The sequence below is a fragment of the Oncorhynchus clarkii genome, chromosome 12 (assembly GCF_045791955.1).
Source record: "Oncorhynchus clarkii lewisi isolate Uvic-CL-2024 chromosome 12, UVic_Ocla_1.0, whole genome shotgun sequence".
In the NCBI taxonomy this organism is placed as follows: Eukaryota; Metazoa; Chordata; class Actinopteri; order Salmoniformes; family Salmonidae; genus Oncorhynchus; species Oncorhynchus clarkii.
Genome location: NC_092158.1, coordinates 100,808,707 through 100,828,731, shown reverse-complemented (window position 1 = coordinate 100,828,731; position 20,025 = coordinate 100,808,707). Strand labels below are relative to the sequence as shown.

At 46.1% G+C, this 20,025-nt stretch overlaps 1 protein-coding gene across 1 annotated transcript in view; it reads right to left on the bottom strand.

Annotated features, from left to right (window-relative positions):
• The window catches only part of LOC139421752 (NLR family CARD domain-containing protein 3-like), a 1,082,035-nt gene that overhangs the window by 986,733 nt on the left and 75,277 nt on the right, over window positions 1-20,025 (bottom strand). The window lies entirely within an intron of this gene.

The window sequence follows — 20,025 nt, the reverse complement described above, 5'->3', positions numbered from 1 at the left end:
CACACACACACTGGACTCACACACATTCTGGACACACACACACACACACACACACTGGACACAGACACACACTGGACACAGACACACACACACAAGCTAGACACACACACTGAACACACACACACACACACACTGGACAAACACACACACACACACACTGGACAATCACACACACACACACTGGACAATCACACACACACACACACACACACACACACACACACTGGGCAAACACACACACACACTGGACAAACACACACACACACACTGGACAAACACACACACACTCACTGGACAAAAACACACACTGGACAAACACACACACACACACACACACTGGACGAAGACACACACACACTGGACAAAAACACACACTGGACAAACACACACACACACACACTGGACACAGACACACACACCTGCTGGACACACACACTAGATACACATATACACACACTGGACACACACACACACACACTGGACACACACACACACACACACACTAGATACACACACACACTGGACGCACACACACACACTCACACTGGACACACACACACACACAAACTGAACACACACACACACATATACACCTGCTGGACACACACACTGGTTACACACACACACACTGGACACACACACACACACACACACACACACACACACTGGACTCACAGACACACACTGGACACACACACACACACACACAAACACACACTGGACTCACAGACACACACTGGACACACACACACACACACACAAACACACACTGGACTCACAGACACACACTGGACACACACACACACACACACTGGACACACACATACACCTGCTGGACACACACACTGGTTACACACACACACACACACACACACACTGGACTCACAGACACACACTGGACACACACACACACACACACTGGACACACACATACACCTGCTGGACACACACACTGGTTACACACACACACACACACACACACACTGGACTCACAGACACACACTGGACTCACAGACACACACTGGACAAACACACACTGAACAAATACACACACACACAAACACAGTGGACACACACACACACACACACACACACACACACTGGACAAACACACACTAGACAAATACACACACACACTAGACAAACACACAAACACACACTGGACACACACACACACACACACACACACACACACAGTGGACAAACATATACACACTGGACACAAACACACACTGGACACAAACACACTGGACACACACACTCTGGACACACACACTCTGGACACACACACATGCGCGTCTTTCTATAGTAGTGAGGACCTCTTACAACAACACTGTTAAAATACCAATGTGATCATGTGTTGTCTTTTATGTTGAAAAACAAATTATATAATTATATACAATTATACATGGACATACGCTCCATAGTTGTACAAGTATACAAGGATATATTGTACTTTTCATAATAAAACATACTTGAAACAAGGAAAGGCTGTTAATTGTGAAAACAGTTTGTTTATTGATTTAACGTTTCCTCTGTCAGGTTGATGTTAACCTGCGACTGGTTGAAACAAGAAAAGGCTGTTAATTGTGAAAACAGTTTGTTTATTGATTTAACGTTTCCTCTGTCAGGTTGATGTTAACCTGCGACTGGTTGAAACAAGAAAAGGCTGTTAATTGTGAAAACAGTTTGTTTATTGATTTAACGTTTCCTCTGTCAGGTTGATGTTAACCTGCGACTGGTTGAAACATGGAACAAATATGAAATGAAATACAAAACAATTAAATATGTGGAATAGAATTAAACCAATTGTACAATTAGTACAACAGAGTGTTGTAATCCAGGGTTACTATAGCAACAGAGTGTTGTGATGCAGGGTCACTATAGCAACAGAGTGTTGTGATGCAGGGTCACTATAGCAACAGAGTGTTGTGATGCAGGTTCACTATACCAAGAGAGTGTTGTGATGCAGGGTCACTATAGCAACAGACTGTTGTAATGCAGGGTCACTATAGCAACAGAGTGTTGTGATTCAGACCCGGTGGAATCTCTCCAGACCAGAGGACTGTCTCTAGGAGAGGAACCCTGTGAGGTCATCATCAGAGACGGAGATTCTAGACACACACTCTCTCAGCCTGATATCTGATCTCTCTCTCTCTGCTCTCCGCTCTCTCTCTCTGCTCTCTCTGCTGGCTCTGTTCTCTGCTCTCTCTTTTCTCTGCTCTCTCTCTGCTATCTCTCTCTGCTCTATCTCCCCCTATCTCTGCTATCTCTCTCTGCTCTCTCTCCCTCTCTCTCTCTGCTCTCTCTGCTCTCTCTCTGCTCTCTCTCCCTCTCTCTCTCTGCTCTCTCTGCTCTCCCTCTCTGCTCTCAGTTCAATTCAATTCATTTCAAGGGCTTTATTGGCATGGGAAACATGTGTTAACATTGCCAAAGCAAGTGAGGTAGATAATATATAAAGTGAATATATAACGTGAAATAAACAATACAAATTAACATTAAACATTACACATAGAGAAGTTTCAAAACAATAAAGACATTACAAATGTCATATTATATATATACAGTGTTTTAACAATGTACAAATGGTTAAAGGACACAAGATAAAATAAATAAGCATAAATATGGGTCGTGTTTACAATGGTGTTTGTTCTTCACTGGTTGCCCTTTTCTCGTGGCAACAGGTCACAAACATTGCTGCTGTGATGGCACACTGTGGAATTTCACCCAGTAGATGTGGGAGTTTATCAAAATTGGATTTGTTTTCGAATTCTTTGTGGATCTGTGTAATCTGAGGGAAATATGTCTCTCTAATATGGTCATACATTGGGCAGGAGGTTAGGAAGTGCAGCTCAGTTTCCACCTCATTTTGTGGGCAGTGAGCACATAGCCTGTCTTCTCTTGAGAGCCATGTCTGCCTACGGCGGCCTTTCTCAATAGCAAGGCTATGCTCACTGAGTCTGTACATAGTCAAAGCTTTCCTTAATTTTGGGTCAGTCACAGTGGTCAGGTATTCTGCCGCTGTGTACTCTGTGTAGGGCCAAATAGCATTCTAGTTTGCTCTGTTTTTTGTTAATTCTTTCCAATGTGTCAAGTAATTATCTTTTTGTTTTCTCATGATTTGGTTGGGTCTAATTGTGCTGTTGTCCTGGGGCTCTGTAGGGTGTGTTTGTGTTTATGAACAGAGCCCCAGGACCAGCTTGCTTAGGGGACTCTTCTCCAGGTTCATCTCTCTGTAGGTGATGGCTTTGTTATGGAAGGTTTGGGAATCGCTTCCTTTTAGGTGGTTATAGAATTTAACGTCTCTTTTCTGGATGTTGATAATAGTGGGTATCGGCCTAATTCTGCTCTGCATGCATTATTTGGTGTTCTACGTTGTACATGGAGGATATTTTTGCAGAATTCTACGTGCATAGTCTCAATTTGGTGTTTGTCCCATTTTGTGAAGTCTTGGTTGGTGAGCGGACCCCAGACCTCACAACCATAAAGGGCAATGGGCTCTATGACTGATTCAAGTATTTTTAGCCAAATCCTAATTGGTATGTTAAAATGTATGTTCCTTTTGATGGCATAGAATGCTCTTCTTGCCTTGTCTCTCAGATCGTTCACAGCTTTGTGGAAGTTACCTGTGGCGCTGATGTTTAGGCCAAGGTATGTATAGTTTTTTGTGTGCTCTAGGGCAACAGTGTCTAGATGGAATTTGTATTTGTGGTCCTGGTGACTGGACCTTTTTTTGGAACACCATTATTTTGGTCTTACTGAGATTTACTGTCAGGGCCCAGGTCTGACAGAATCTGTGCATAAGATCTAGGTGCTGCTGTAGGCCCTCCTTGGTTGGTGACAGAAGCACCAGATCATCAGCAAACAGCAGACATTTGACTTCGGATTCTAGCAGGGTGAAGCCGGGTGCTGCAGACTTTTCTAGTGCCCGCACCAATTCGTTGATATATATATGTTGAAGAGGGTGGGGCTTAAGATGCATCCCTGTCTAACCCCACAACCCTGTGTGAAGAAATGTGTGTGTGTTTTGCCAATTTTAACCGCACACTTGTTGTTTGTGTAGATGGATTTTATAATGTCGTATGTTTTACCCCCAACACCACTTTCCATCAGTTTGTATAGCAGACCCTCATGACAAATTGAGTCGAAGGCTTTTTTGAAATCAACAAAGCATGAGAAGACTTTGCCTTTGTTTTGGTTTGTTTGGTTGTCAATTAGGGTGTGCAGGGTGAATACATGGTCTGTTGTACGGTAATTTGGTAAAAAGGCAATTTGACATTTGCTCAGTACATTGTTTTCATTGAGGAAATGTACAAGTCTGCTGTTAATGATAATGCAGAGGATTTTCCCAAGGTTACTGTTGACACATATTCCACGGTAGTTTTTGGGGTCAAATTTGTCTCCACTTTTGTGGATTGGGGTGATCAGTCCTTGGTTCCAAATATTGGGGAAGATGCCAGAGCTAAGGATGATGTTAAAGAGTTTTAGTATAGCCAATTGGAATTTGCTGTCTGTATATTTGATCATTTCATTGAGGATACCATCAACACCGCAGGCCTTTTTGGGTTGGAGGGTTTTTATTTTGTCCTGTAACTCATTCAATGTAATTGGAGAATCCAGTGGGTTCTGGTAGTCTTTAATAGTTGATTCTAAGATCTGTATTTGATCATGTATATGTTTTTGCTCTTTATTCTTTGTTATAGAGCCAAAAAGATTGGAGAAGTGGTTTACCCATACATCTCCATTTTGGATAGATAATTCTTCGTGTTGTTGTTTGTTTAGTGTTTTCCAATTTTCCCAGAAGTGGTTAGAGTCTATGGATTCTTCAATTACATTGAGCTGATTTCTGACATGCTGTTCCTTCTTTTTCCGTAGTGTATTTCTGTATTGTTTTAGTGATTCACCATAGTGAAGGCGTAGACTCAGGTTTTCCGGGTCTCTATGTTTTTGGTTGGACAGGTTTCTCAATTTCTTTCTTAGATTTTTGCATTCTTCATCAAACCATTTGTCATTATTGTTCATTTTCTTCGGTTTTCTATTTGAGATTTTTAGATTTGATAGGGAAGCTGAGAGGTCAAATATACTGTCAAGATTTTCTACTGCCAAGTTTACACCTTCACTATTACAGTGGAACCTTTTACCCAGGAAATTGTCTAAAAGGGATTGAATTTGTTGTTGCCTAATTGTTTTTTGGTTGGTTTCCACACTACATTCCTTCCATCTATAGCATTTCTTAATGTTACTCAGTTCCTTTGGCTTTGATGCCTCATGATTGAGTATTGCTCTGTTTAAGTAGACTGTGATTTTGCTGTGGTCTGATAGGGGTGTCAGTGGGCTGACTGTGAACGCTCTAAGAGACTCTGGGTTGAGGTCAGTGATAAAGTAGTCTACAGTACTACTGTGAAGAGATGAGCTATAGGTACCATAGGAGTCCCCTCGAAGCCTACCATTGACTATGTACATACCCAGCGTGCAACAGAGCTGCAGGAGTTGTGACCCGTTTTTGTTGGTTATGTTGTCATAGTTGTGCCTAGGGGGGCATATGTGGGAGGGAATGCTGTCACCTCCAGGCAGGTGTTTGTCCCCCTGTGTGCTGAGGGTGTCAGGTTCTTGTTCGGTTCTGGCATTTAGGTCGCCACAGACTAGTACATGTCCCTGGGCCTGGAAATGATTGATTTCCACCTCCAGGATGGAGAAGCTGTCTTCATTAAAATATGGGGATTCTAGTGGGGGGATATAGGTAGCACAAAGGAGGATATTTTTCTCTGTTAGGATAATTTCCTTTTGAATTTCTAGCCAAATGTAGAATGTTCCTGTTTTGATTAATTTAATGGAGTGAGTTAGGTCTGCTCTATACCAAATTAGCATACCCCCTGAGTCCCTTCCCTGTTTCACACCTGGTAGTTTGGTGGATGGGACTACCAGCTCTCTGTAACCTAGAGGGCAACCAGTGGGTCCGTCTCCTCTATACCAGGTTTCTTGCAGGATGACAATGTCTGTATTACCGATTTCTTTGGTGAAGTCCGGGTTCTTGCTCTTTAGGCCAAAGGCAGATGACCTCAGGCCTTGGATATTCCAGGATGATATAGTGAAGGCTTTTTGTTCCATAGAGTGTCCAATGTTGTTGGTCGTGATTTGGCCTCAGGCCTCAGGCCTCTCTCTCTCTCTTTGCTCTCTCTCTCTCTCTGCTCTCTGCTCTCTGTTCTCTGCATTCTCAGCTCTCTCTTTCTGCACTCAGCTCTCTCTGCTCTCTCTCTGCTCTCTCTTTCTGCACTCAGCTATCTCTGCTCTTTCTCTGCTCTCTCTCTCTCTGTTCTCTTTCTGCACTCAGCTCTCTCTGCTCTTTCTCTGCTCTCTCTGCTTTCTCTCTGCTCTGTGTATACTATACTGGGAGGGTAGCGAGTCAGAACTGATAGAGGATCTGAAGCCCTGAGGGGGAGAGAGAGAGAGCGAGAGAGAGGGATGGTAGAGAGTCAGAACAGAGGGAAAGAGAGAGAGAGGGAAAGAGAGAGTGGGGGTAGAGAGTCAGAACAGAGGGAAAGAGAGAGAGGGAGGGTAGAGAGTCAGAACAGAGGGAAAGAGAGAGAGAGGGATGGTAGAGAGTCAGAACAGAGGGAGAGAGAGAGAGGGAGGGTAGAGAGTCAGAACAGAGGGAGAGAGAGAGAGAGGGGGAGGGTAGAGAGTCAGAACAAAGGGAGAGAGAGAGAGGGAGGGTAGAGAGTCAGAACAGAGGGAGAGAGAGAGAGAGGGAGGGTAGAGAGTCAGAACAGAGGGAGAGAGAGAGAGAGGGAGGGTAGAGAGTCAGAACAGAGGGAAAGAGAGAGAGAGGGGGAGGGTAGAGAGTCAGAACAGATGGAAATAGAGAGAGAGTGGGAGGGTAGAGAGTCAGAACAGAGGGAGAGAGAGAGAGAGGGGGAGGGTAGAGAGTCAGAACAGAGGGAGAGAGAGAAAGAGGGGGAGGGTAGAGAGTCAGAACAGAGGGAGAGAGAGAGAGAGGGAGGGTAGAGAGTCAGAACAGAGGGAGAGAGAGAGAGAGAGGGAGGGGAGAGAGTCAGAACAGAGGGAAAGAGGGAGAGAGAGGGAGGGAAGAGAGTCAGAACAGAGGGAGAGAGAGAGAGAGGGATGGTAGAGAGTCAGAACAGAGGGAGAGAGAGAGAGGGAGGGTAGAGAGTCAGAACAGAGGGAAAGAGGGAGAGAGAGGGAGGGAAGAGAGTCAGAACAGAGGGAGAGAGAGAGAGAGGGAGGGTAGAGAGTCAGAACAGAGAGGAAAGAGAGAGAGAGGGAGGGTAGAGAGTCAGAACAGATGGAAATAGAGAGAGGCGGAGTGTAGAGAGTCAGAACAGAGGGAAAGAGAGAGAGAGAGGGAGGGGAGAGAGTCAGAACAGAGGGAAAGAGGGAGAGAGAGGGAGGGAAGAGAGTCAGAACAGAGGGAGAGAGAGAGAGAGGGATGGTAGAGAGTCAGAACAGAGGGAGAGAGAGAGAGGGAGGGTAGAGAGTCAGAACAGAGGGAGAGAGAGAGAGGGAGGGTAGAGAGTCAGAACAGAGGGAAAGAGAGAGAGAGGGAGGGTAGAGAGTCAGAACAGAGGGAAAGAGAGAGAGAGGGATGGTAGAGAGTCAGAACAGAGGGAAAGGGGAGAGAGTCAGAACAGAGGGAAATAGAGAGAGAGGGAGGGTAGAGAGTCAGAACAGATGGAAATAGAGAGAGGCGGAGTGTAGAGAGTCAGAACAGAGGGAAAGAGAGAGAGAGAGGGAGGGGAGAGAGTCAGAACAGAGGGAAAGAGGGAGAGGGAGGGGAGAGAGTCAGAACAGAGGGAAAGAGAGCGAGAGGGAGGGTAGAGAGTCAGAACAGAGGGAGAGAGAGAGAGCAGAATGAACAGTGTAATGCTGAATGTTACCTGTTAACTCTATATAGACAGTGAGGAGCAGAATGAACAGTGTAATGCTGAATGTTACCTGTTAACTCTATATAGACAGTGAGGAGCAGAATGAACAGTGTAATGCTGAATGTTACCTGTTAACTCTATATAGACAGTGAGGAGCAGAATGAACAGTGTAATGCTGAATGTTACCTGTTAACTCTATATAGACAGTGAGGAGCAGAATGAACAGTGTCATGCTGAATGTTACGTGTTAACTTGAAAACACAACGTCAAAAACAAAATGAAACATTTCCCCTGAAACTGATTAAATGATAAAACTATAAAATGTATGTGTTGATATATATACTATACAGTGTATATACTATACAGTATGTACATAAATTGGTCATAAAATGTGATCTGATCTTCATCTAAATCACAACAATAGACAAACACAGTCTGCTGCAACTAATAACACACAAATTATTGTATTGTTCTTGTCTATATTGAATACATCATTTAAACATTCACAGTGTAGATTGGAAAAAGTATGTAAACCACTAGACTAATGACTTCTCCAAAAGCTAATTGGAGTCAGGAGTCAACTGACCTGGAGTCCAATCAATGAGACGAGATTAGAGATGTTGGTTAGAGTTGCCTTTCCCTATAAACAACACTCACACAGTCTGAGATTAGAGATGTTGGTTAGAGCTGCCTTTCCCTATAAACAACACTCACACAGTCTGAGATTAGAGCTGTTGGTAAGAGCTGCCTTTCCCTATAAACAACACTCACACAGTCTGAGATTAGAGATGTTGGTAAGAGCTGCCCTGCCCTATAAAAAAACACTCACACAGTCAGAGTTTACTATTCACAAAAAGCATAGCCTGATGTGAACCAGGCCTTGAACAAAAGAGATCTCAGAAGACCTAAGATTAACCTATTTAATCCCATCAGTCACAATAGTGACCGTAAAAAATGCTTTCAGTTATAAGGCTCTATAAATGTTACTGAATGACGTATCAATGCATTTCCATTTCTAAGGCTCTATAATTGTTACACATAGTATTCAGCCACAATGCTGTGGTTCCAGAACACATAGTATACAGCCCCAATGCTGTGATTCCAGAACACATAGTATACAGCCCCAATGCTGTGATTCCAGAACACATAGTATACAGCCCCAATGCTGTGATTCCAGAACACATAGTATACAGCCCCAATGCTGTGATTCCAGAACACATAGTATACAGCCCCAATGCTGTGATTCCAGAACACATAGTATACAGCCCCAATGCTGCAGAATGTGTAAAACAAAGCTGCGCTCAACCCAATGGATGTTTTCCTACTAATGTATCCATCCACCCTAAGAGAGATCACCATTGAAATGTCTCTACTCGGCGAGGATGATCTCCTTACCTTCTATGGGATCCACATCTGGGTACAGCTCTGTTCCAAGATGACACATGTACTGGGCACTTGACAGTGATGTACACAATGAAAGCATTTCAGATGCAATGCGAATAAATCGCTTTGATTAAATAATGGCCTCAGTTTATGTGGTTGACAACACAAAGATCAACACGAGTTCAATCAGTCATACAAAATCACGCAATTTCAGGAACGGCTGTCAGTGGATGAGAGCATGATCTGATACTATGGCCAACATGGATGTAAGCAATTCATTACAGCTGAACCAATCTGTTTTGGTTACAAGCTACGGAGCCTTGCCTCACCCAGTGGTTATATGGAGCCTTGTCTCACCCAGTGGTTATATGTATTACATGGAGCCTTGTCTCACCCAGTGGTCACATGGAGCCTTGTCTCACCCAGTGGTTACATGGAGCCTTGTCTCACCCAGTGGTCACATGGAGCCTTGTCTCACCCAGTGGTTACATGGAGCCTTGCCTCACCCAGTGGTCACATGGAGCCTTGTCTCACCCAGTGGTTATATGTATTACATGGAGCCTTGCCTCACCCAGTGGTCACATGGAGCCTTGCCTCACCCAGTATACAGTGGCCTTGTCTCACCCAGTGGTTACATTGAGCCTTGCCTCACCCAGTGGTTACATGTATTACATGGAGCCTTGCCTCACCCAGTGGTCACATGGAGCCTTGTCTCACCCAGTGGTTACATGGAGCCTTGCCTCACCCAGTGGTTACATGGAGCCTTGTCTCACCCAGTGGTCACATGGAGCCTTGTCTCACCCAGTGGTTACATGGAGCCTTGTCTCACCCAGTGGTTACATGGAGCCTTGTCTCACCCAGTGGTCACATGGAGCCTTGTCTCACCCAGTGGTTACATGGAGCCTTGTCTCACCCAGTGGTTACATGGAGCCTTGTCTCACCCAGTGGTCACATGGAGCCTTGTCTCACCCAGTGGTTACATGGAGCCTTGTCTCACCCAGTGGTCACATGGAGCCTTGTCTCACCCAGTGGTCACATGGAGCCTTGTCTCACCCAGTGGTCACATGGAGCCTTGTCTCACCCAGTGGTCACATGGAGCCTTGCCTCACCCAGTGGTTACATGTATTACATGGAGCCTTGTCTCACCCAGTGGTCACATGGAGCCTTGTCTCACCCAGTGGTCACATGGAGCCTTGTCTCACCCAGTGGTCACATGGAGCCTTGTCTCACCCAGTGGTCACATGGAGCCTTGTCTCACCCAGTGGTCACATGGAGCCTTGTCTCACCCAGTGGTCACATGGAGCCTTGTCTCACCCAGTGGTTATATGTATTACATGGAGCCCTGCCTCACCCAGTGGTTACATGGAGCCTTGTCTCACCCAGTGGTCACATGGAGCCTTGTCTCACCCAGTGGTTACATGGAGCCTTGCCTCACCCAGTGGTCACATGGAGCCTTGCCTCACCCAGTGGTTACATGTATTACATGGAGCCTTGCCTCACCCAGTGGTCACATGGAGCCTTGCCTCACCCAGTATACAGTGGCCTTGTCTCACCCAGTGGTTACATTGAGCCTTGCCTCACCCAGTGGTTACATGTATTACATGGAGCCTTGCCTCACCCAGTGGTCACATGGAGCCTTGTTTCACCCAGTGGTCACATGGAGCCTTGTCTCACCCAGTGGTCACATGGAGCCTTGCCTCACCCAGTGGTTACATGTATTACATGGAGCCTTGCCTCACCCAGTGGTCACATGGAGCCTTGCCTCACCCAGTGGTCACATGGAGCCTTGCCTCACCCAGTGGTCACATGGAGCCTTGTCTCACCCAGTGGTTACATGGAGCCTTGCCTCACCCAGTGGTCACATGGAGCCTTGTCTAACCCAGTGGTCACATGGAGCCATGCCTCACCCAGTGGTCACATGGAGCCTTGCCTCACCCAGTGGTCACATGGAGCCTTGTCTCACCCAGTGGTCACATGGAGCCTTGCCTCACCCAGTGGTCACATGGAGCCTTGCCTCACCCAGTGGTTACATGTATTACATGGAGCCTTGTCTCACCCAGTGGTCACATGTATTACATGGAGCCTTGCCTCACCCAGTGGTTACATGGAGCCTTGTCTCACCCAGTGGTCACATGGAGCCTTGCCTCACCCAGTGGTCACATGGAGCCTTGTCTCACCCAGTGGTCACATGGAGCCTTGCCTCACCCAGTGGTCACATGTATTACATGGAGCCTTGCCTCACCCAGTGGTTACATGGAGCCTTGCCTCACCCAGTGGTCACATGGAGCCTTGCCTCACCCAGTGGTCACATGGAGCCTTGCCTCACCCAGTGGTTACATGTATTACATGGAGCCTTGTCTCACCCAGTGGTCACATGGAGCCTTGCCTCACCCAGTGGTCACATGGAGCCTTGCCTCACCCAGTGGTCACATGGAGCCTTGCCTCACCCAGTGGTCACATGTATTACATGGAGCCTTGCCTCACCCAGTGGTTACATGGAGCCTTGCCTCACCCAATGGTCACATGGAGCCTTGCCTCACCCAGTGGTCACATGGAGCCTTGCCTCACCCAGTGGTTACATGTATTACATGGAGCCTTGTCTCACCCAGTGGTCACATGGAGCCTTGTCTCACCCAGTGGTCACATGGAGCCTTGCCTCACCCAGTGGTCACATGGAGCCTTGTCTCACCCAGTGGTCACATGGAGCCTTGTCTCACCCAGTGGTCACATGGAGCCTTGCCTCACCCAGTAGTTACATGGAGCCTTGTCTCACCCAGTGGTCACATGGAGCCTTGCCTCACCCAGTGGTCACATGGAGCCTTGCCTCACCCAGTGGTCACATGGAGCCTTGCCTCACCCAGTGGTTACATGTATTACATGGAGCCTTGTCTCACCCAGTGGTCACATGGAGCCTTGTCTCACCCAGTGGTCACATGGAGCCTTGCCTCACCCAGTGGTCACATGGAGCCTTGTCTCACCCAGTGGTCACATGGAGCCTTGTCTCACCCAGTGGTCACATGGAGCCTTGCCTCACCCAGTGGTCACATGGAGCCTTGTCTCACCCAGTGGTCACATGGAGCCTTGTCTCACCCAGTGGTCACATGGAGCCTTGCCTCACCCAGTGGTCACATGGAGCCTTGCCTCACCCAGTGGTCACATGGAGCCTTGTCTCACCCAGTGGTTACATGTATTACATGGAGCCTTGTCTCACCCAGTGGTCACATGGAGCCTTGTCTCACCCAGTGGTCACATGTATTACATGGAGCCTTATGGTGGATCCCACACTCTCCTCCCTGAGACTGGGTTGGGTCAGGGACCCAGTGTTGTTCTCGGTCTTGCAGAGCCGTCTCAGGCACCTCAAGGTTGCAAGTTCCTTCATTACAAACCTCTTCACTTCGCTTGCACTCCTCCATTAAGTGACAAAAAAGAGGATATGGGAGCTCTGGATCGACGAGGCAAAATTGTCTGTTTGATGTCCCATTCAAGTCACAGAAGGACTTCATGAAGTTACCCCGGGGAACCTCTGAGGTTCTGACCCAAGGAGACAAGTTGCTGGTCCCGTTGGAAAGACAATAACATTGTCACAGTTGTCCCGAAACGGCTCAAAGTTCGTAACAAAAGGAAGACAACGTGGAGACAAGGAATAACAAAATATATTTATTAAATAAAGCAAACTAAATACAATTAACAATGTTGTGTGTAATCAGTAGAGTAAGTCAGTGTTGTGTGTAATCAGTAGAGTAAGTCAGTGTTGTGTGTAATCAGTAGAGTAAGTCAGTGTTGTGTGTCTTCCTGTTTGGCCCTGTCCGGGGGTGTCCTCGGAGTGGGCCACAGTGTCTCCTGACCCCTCCTGTCGCAGCCTCCAGTATTTATGCTGCAGTAGTTTATGTGTCGGGGGGCTAGGGTCAGTTTGTTATATCTGGAGTACTTCTCCTGTCCTATTCGGTGTCCTGTGTGAATCTAAGTGTGCGTTCTCTAATTCTCTCCTTCTCTCTTTCTCTCTCTCGGAGGACCTGAGCCCTAGGACCATGCCCCAGGACTACCTGACATGATGACTCCTTGCTGTCCCCAGTCCACCTGGCTGTGCTGCTGCTCCAGTTTCAACTGTTCTGCCTTATTATTATTCGACCATGCTGGTCATTTATGAACATTTGAACATCTTGGCCATGTTCTGTTATAATCTCCACCCGGCACAGCCAGAAGAGGACTGGCCATCCCACATATGCTCTCTCTAATTCTCTCTTTCTTTCTCTCTCTCGGAGGACCTGAGCCCTAGGACCATGCCCCAGGAATACCTGACATGATGACTCCTTGCTGTCCCCAGTCCACCTGACTGTGCTGCTGCTCCAGTTTCAACTGTTCTGCCTTATTATTATTCGACCATGCTGGTCATTTATGAACATTTGAACATCTTGACCATGTTTTGTTATAATCTCCACCCGGCACAGCCAGAAGATGACTGGCCACCCCACATAGCCTGGTTCCTCTCTAGGTTTCTTCCTAGGTTTTGGCCTTTCTAGGGAGTTTTTCCTAGCCACCGTGCTTCTACACCTGCATTGCTTGCTGTTTGGGGTTTTAGGCTGGGTTTCTGTACAGCACTTTGAGATATCAGCTGATGTACGAAGGGCAATATAAATAAATTTGATTTGATTTGATTTGATTTGTAATCAGTAGAGTAAGTCAGTGTTGTGTGTAATCAGTAGAGTAAGTCAGTGTTGTGTGTAATCAGTGGAGTAAGTCAGTGTTTTGCATAAATGTGAAAATGCGGGGTGTTGAAAGGGGCCGTAGCAAACAAACACAAGGCCACAAAAACACCATAACAACATCTATAAAGGTGCCTTAGCAAACAAACACAAGGCCACAAAAACATCTATAAAAGGTGCCTTAGCAAACAAATACAAGGCCACATAAACACCACAACAACATCTATAAAGGTGCCTTATCAAACAAACACAAGGCCACATAAACACCACAATCTATAAAGTGGTCTGCATGGAGAGAGTCTCCTCCATGAATGAGGAAGTGGTGTATTTATCCTGGGAGACACCCGGGCCCAGGTGTGTCTGCATGCAGAGAGTCTCCTCCATGAATGAGGAAGTGGTGTATTTATCCTGGGACACACCCGGGCCCAGGTGTGTCTGCATGGAGAGAGTCTCCTCCATGAATGGGGAAGTGGTGTATTTATCCTGGGACACACCCGACCCTCCCGGCTCCGCCCACCGGCATCCTAATAAGGAAAACAAGAGCAAAGAGAAGAATACGGCAGACAGAGTGGGAGGGTCGTCACACAGTGGCAACAAACATGGAGGAGAAATACAGTGAGACCTCTGTCAAGAAATGGAACAAGGAGCAACGTGCCTTTGACAAAGTCCCACAACCAAAATGCATTAACTGATACAATGAGCACATGGGTGGTGTTGACCTTCACGACCTACAGGTTTCAAGATACCATATCTCCATCAGGTCTAAGAAGTGGTGGTGGCCCATCTTTGCATAGTCTCTCAACAGTGCACTCGTAAACAGCCATTTCTTTTAAAGAGACGTTATGGGAGGGACCATCGACCTGCTCACCTTCTCACTGATAGCGGCACAGTCTCTGATGCAAAAGTTTGGCCCGAAACCACTGAGCCACGGAAGGAGACCTCTACTGGCTGCTACTGTTGAAGATCAGGCAAGATTTGACAAGGCTTCTCACTGGCAAATCAGCACGATGCACCGGTTCCAGAGATGTCGTCATTGTGATAAACCCACTACCTATGAGTGTGAGAAATGCAGAGCGCCACTGCACATTGAGTGCTTCAAGATAAACCACGGACAGTAGAGCAGGAGATCAGAGTGAATGAAAAAGCCAATAGAAGGGTGAGGACAAGTCAGACAAGTCACTAAAGGGTGAGGAGAAGCAGAACAACAGACTCTAGGAAGAAAAGATAAGTCACTAAAGGATGAGGAGAAGCAGAACAACGGACTCTAGGAAGAAAGGAAAAGTCAACGAAAAATAATCTAAATGACTGAAATGTTTTTGGAAAAAAAGGTCAATTGATTCAAGACGTCCTGTATGACAGGAGGTCTGACTGATCGTAGTTCAAAATAGTGATGCACAAACTAATCGTGCACTTGGTTCTGAAGCCTCTATGATATATATTATTACGTTCAGTGTAGGTCTCTACTAGAATGCATATTCTACAGGCTACCTCTATGATATATATTATTATGTTCAGTGTAGGTCTCTACTAGAATACATATTCTACAGCCTACCTCTATGACATATATTATTATGTTCAGTGTAGGTCTCTACTAGAATGCATATTCTACAGCCTACCTCTATGATATATATTATTAGGTTCAGTGTAGGCCTCTACTAGAATACATATTCTACAGCCTCCCTCTATGATATATATTATTAGGTTCAGTGTAGGCCTCTACTAGAATGCATATTCTACAGCCTCCCTCTATGATATATATTATTAGGTTCAGTGTAGGCCTCTACTAGAATACATATTCTACAGCCTCCCTCTATGATATATATTATTAGGTTCAGTGTAGGCCTCTACTTGAATACATATTCTAAATCAAATCAAATCAAATCAAATTGTATTTGTCACATACACATGGTTAGCAGATGTTAATGCGAGTGTAGCGAAATGCTTGTGCTTCTAGTTCCGACAATGCAGTAATAACCAACAAGTAATCTAACTAACAATTCCAAAACTACTGTATTGTACACAGTGTGAGGGGATAAAGAATATGTACATAAGGATATATGAATGAGTGATGGTACAGAGCAGCATAGGCAAGATACAGTAGATGGTATCGAGTACAGTATATACATATGAGATGAGTATGTAAACAAAGTGGCATAGTTAAAGTGGCTAGTGATACATGTATTACATAAGGATACAGTCGATGATATAGAGTACAGTATATACGTATGCATATGAGATGAATAATGTAGGGTAAGTAACATTATATAAGGTAGCATTGTTTAAAGTGGCTAGTGATATATTTACATCATTTCCCATCAATTCCCATTATTAAAGTGGCTAGAGTTGAGTCAGTGTCAGTGTGTCGGCAGCAGCCACTCAATGTTAGTGGTGGCTGTTTAACAGTCTGATGGCCTTGAGATAGAAACTGTTTTTCAGTCTCTCGGTCCCAGCTTTGATGCACCTGTACTGACCTCGCCTTCTGGATGATAGCGGGGTGAACAGGCAGTGGCTCGGGTGGTTGATGTCCTTGATGATCTTTATGGCCTTCCTGTGACATCGGGTGGTGTAGGTGTCCTGGAGGGCAGGTAGTTTGCCCCCGGTGATGCGTTGTGCAGACCTCACTACCCTCTGGAGAGCCTTACGGTTGAGGGCGGAGCAGTTGCCGTACCAGGCGGTGATACAGCCCGCCAGGATGCTCTCGATTGTGCATCTGTAGAAGTTTGTGAGTGCTTTTGGTGACAAGCCAAATTTCTTCAGCCTCCTGAGGTTGAAGAGGCGCTGCTGCGCCTTCTTCACAATGCTGTCTGTGTGAGTGGACCAATTCAGTTTGTCTGTGATGTGTATGCCGAGGAACTTAAAACTTGCTACCCTCTCCACTACTGTTCCATCGATGTGGATAGGGGGGTGTTCCCTCTGCTGTTTCCTGAAGTCCACAATCATCTCCTTAGTTTTGTTGACGTTGAGTGTGAGGTTATTTTCCTGACACCACACTCCGAGGGCCCTCACCTCCTCCCTGTAGGCCGTCTCGTCGTTGTTGGTAATCAAGCCTACCACTGTTGTGTCGTCCGCAAACTTGATGATTGAGTTGGAGGCGTGCGTGGCCACACAGTCGTGGGTGAACAGGGAGTACAGGAGAGGGCTCAGAACGCACCCTTGTGGGGCCCCAGTGTTGAGGATCAGCGGGGAGGAGATGTTGTTGCCTACCCTCACCACCTGGGGGCGGCCCATCAGGAAGTCCAGTACCCAGTTGCACAGGGCGGGGTCGAGACCCAGGGTCTCGAGCTTGATGACGAGCTTGGAGGGTACTATGGTGTTGAATGCCGAGCTGTAGTCAATGAACAGCATTCTCACATAGGTATTCCTCTTGTCCAGATGGGTTAGGGCAGTGTGCAGTGTGGTTGAGATTGCATCATCTGTGGACCTATTTGGGCGGTAAGCAAATTGGAGTGGGTCTAGGGTGTCAGGTAGGGTGGAGGTGATATGGTCCTTGACTAGTCTCTCAAAGCACTTCATGATGACGGAAGTGAGTGCTACGGGGCGGTAGTCGTTTAGCTCAGTTACCTTAGCTTTCTTGTGAACAGGAACAATGGTGGCCCTCTTGAAGCATGTGGGAACAGCAGACTGGTATAGGGATTGATTGAATATGTCCGTAAACACACCGGCCAGCTGGTCTGCGCATGCTCTGAGGGCGCGGCTGGGGATGTCGTCTGGGCCTGCAGCCTTGCGAGGGTTAACACGTTTAAATGTCTTACTCACCTCGGCTGCAGTGAAGGAGAGACCGCAAGTTTTCGTTGCAGGCCGTGTCAGTGGCACTGTATTGTCCTCAAAGCGGGCAAAAAAGTTATTTAGTCTGCCTGGGAGCAGGACATCCTGGTCCGCGACTGGGCTGGATTTCTTCCTGTAGTCCGTGATTGACTGTAGAACCTGCCACATGCCTCTTGTGTCTGAGCCGTTGAATTGAGATTCTACTTTGTCTCTGTACTGACGCTTAGCTTGTTTGATAGCCTTGCGGAGGGAATAGCTGCACTGTTTGTATTCGGTCATGTTACCAGACACCTTGCCCTGATTAAAAGCAGTAGTTCGCGCTTTCAGTTTCACGCGAATGCTGCCATCAATCCACGGTTTCTGGTTAGGGAATGTTTTAATCGTTGCTATGGGAACGACATCTTCAACGCACGTTCTAATGAACTCGCACACCGAATCAGCGTATTCGTCAATGTTGTTGTCTGACGCAATACGAAACATGTCCCAGTCCACGTGATGGAAGCAGTCTTGGAGTGTGGAGTCAGCTTGGTCGGACCAGCGTTGGACAGACCTCAGCGTGGGAGCCTCTTGTTTTAGTTTCTGTCTGTAGGCAGGGATCAACAAAATGGAGTCGTGGTCAGCTTTTCCGAAAGGGGGGCGGGGCAGGGCCTTATATGCGTCGCGGAAGTTAGAGTAACAATGATCCAAGGTCTTTCCACCCCTGGTTACGCAATCGATATGCTGATAAAATTTAGGGAGTCTTGTTTTCGGATTAGCCTTGTTAAAATCCCCAGCTACAATGAATGCAGCCTCCGGATAAATGGTTTCCAGTTTGCAAAGAGTCAAATAAAGTTCATTCAGAGCCAACGATGTGTCTGCTTGGGGGGGGATATATACGGCTGTGATTATAATCGAAGAGAATTCTCTTGGTAGATAATGCGGTCTACATTTGATTGAGAGGAATTCTAAATCAGGTGAACAGAAGGATTTGAGTTCCTGTATGTTTCTTTCATCACACCATGTCACGTTAGTCATAAGGCATACGCCCCCGCCCCTCTTCTTACCAGAAAGATGTTTGTTTCTGTCTGCGCGATGCGTAGAGAAACCTGTTGGCTGCACCGCCTCGGATAGCGTCTCTCCAGTAAGCCACGTTTCCGTGAAGCAAAGAACGTTACAGTCTCTGATGTCCCTCTGGAATGCTACCCTTGCTCGGATTTCATCAACCTTGTTGTCAAGAGACTGGACATTGGCAAGAAGAATGCTAGGGAATGGAGCACGGTGTGCCCGTCTCTGGAGTCTGACAAGAAGACCACCTCGTTTCCCTCTTTTTCGGAGTCGTTTTTTTGGGTCGCTGCAATGGATCCACTCCGTTGTCCTGTTTGTAAGGCAGAACACAGGATCCGCGTCGCGAAAAACATATTCTTGGTCGTACTGATGGTGAGTTGACGCTGATCTTATATTCAGTAGTTCTTCTCGACTGTATGTAATGAAACCTAAGATGACCTGGGGTACTAATGTAAGAAATAACACGTAAAAAAACAAAAAACTGCATAGTTTCCTAGGAACGCGAAGCGAGGCGGCCATCTCTGTCGGCGCCGGAAGTTCTACAGCCTACCGCTATGATATACAGTATATTATTATGTTCAGTGTAGGCCTCTACTTGAATGCGTATTCTACAGGCTACCTCTATGATATATATTATTAGGTTCAGTGTAGGTCTCTACTAGAATGCATATTCTACAGGCTACCTCTATGATATATTATTAGGTTCAGTGTCGGCCTCTACTAGAATACATATTCTACAGACTACCTCTATCCTAAATGTTACCTTTAGGTTCAGTGTAGGCCTCTACTAGAATGCATATTCTACAGGCTACCTCTATGATATATTATTAGGTTCAGTGTCGGCCTCTACTTGAATACATATTCTACAGGCTACCTCTATCCTAAATGTTACCTTTATGTTCAGTGTAGGTCTACAAGAATACATATTCTACAGGCTACCTCTATGATATATATTATTATTTTCAGTGTATGCCTCTACTTGAATGCATATTCTACAGGCTACCTGTATGATACAGTGCCTTGCGAAAGTATTCGGCCCCCTTGAACTTTGCGACCTTTTGCCACATTTCATGCTTCAAACATAAAGATATAAAACTGTATTTTTTTGTGAAGAATCAACAACAAGTGGGACACAATCGTGAAGTGGAACGACATTTATTGGATATTTCAAAGTTTTTTAACAAATCAAAAACTGAAAAATTGGGCGTGCAAAATTATTCCATCCCCTTTACTTTCAGTGCAGCAAA